Source organism: Diceros bicornis (assembly GCF_020826845.1).
Source record: "Diceros bicornis minor isolate mBicDic1 chromosome 3 unlocalized genomic scaffold, mDicBic1.mat.cur SUPER_3_unloc_2, whole genome shotgun sequence".
NCBI lineage: Eukaryota > Metazoa > Chordata > Mammalia > Perissodactyla > Rhinocerotidae > Diceros > Diceros bicornis.
Genome location: NW_026690898.1, coordinates 978157 through 979022, shown reverse-complemented (window position 1 = coordinate 979022; position 866 = coordinate 978157).

The window sequence follows — 866 nt, the reverse complement described above, 5'->3', positions numbered from 1 at the left end:
AGCGAGTGGCTTGCGCATGCGTGGTTCAGTCCGTCAGAAAGGTGAGGGCAGAGTCTGAAGTTTCCCCTGCACATTTCTTCCCCCCTGCAATGCCCCTCCCTCTTCAGTGACCATGTCCGGGACTAGGTGCCTGGAGAAACTCAAAGGTGGGTTTGGAAGCAATTAACTGTTATTCCAAGCTGTTTCTTTTCCTTTTGTAGGTTAAGGAGATGTAACCACCAGCCATCCTGAAACTGACCAAATGAGGCACTCAAGGGAGATGTAACCATCAGCCATCCTGAAACTGACCAAATGGGGCACTCAAGGGAGATGTAACCACCAGCCATCCTGAAAGTGACCAAGCCTCACCACAAGAGCTATGCCCATGACCTTTGCTTTATTTTTAATGCAAAGATCTCTCCAGGAGGAGCTTAGGCCTCATTATGTGGAAGCATGTTCTCCAACTGAGCCTGTGCAAGTGAATACCCCCACCTCTCCCTTTTGAATATTATTCCCCAACTGAAATAAAAGTTCCTGCTTCCCTTAGTTCTGGGACGCCATGACTTTGGAAATGATTCCTCACGGCCTCCTATTTGCTGCAAATACAGTTTACTTTGTGAGACAACTTCCACTGGTATAGTCTTAATTTAACTCACCAGGAGGCGAGCCCACTTGGTTCGGTAACAAGCCCACTTGGTTTGGTAACAACCACAGCCCCCCAGTTTCATTTTTCTTGTTCTTGGGCTGTGAAGACTGGTTTTCCCAGAGCCACTGCCTCCCATGCCCTGCTCTGACTGCACATGGCCCCAGACTGGAAGCCACAGGAATTCACTTCAAACTACTCCCCCGGAATCTGTCTGCTGCTGTTCACTCCCCAGTGCCGTCAA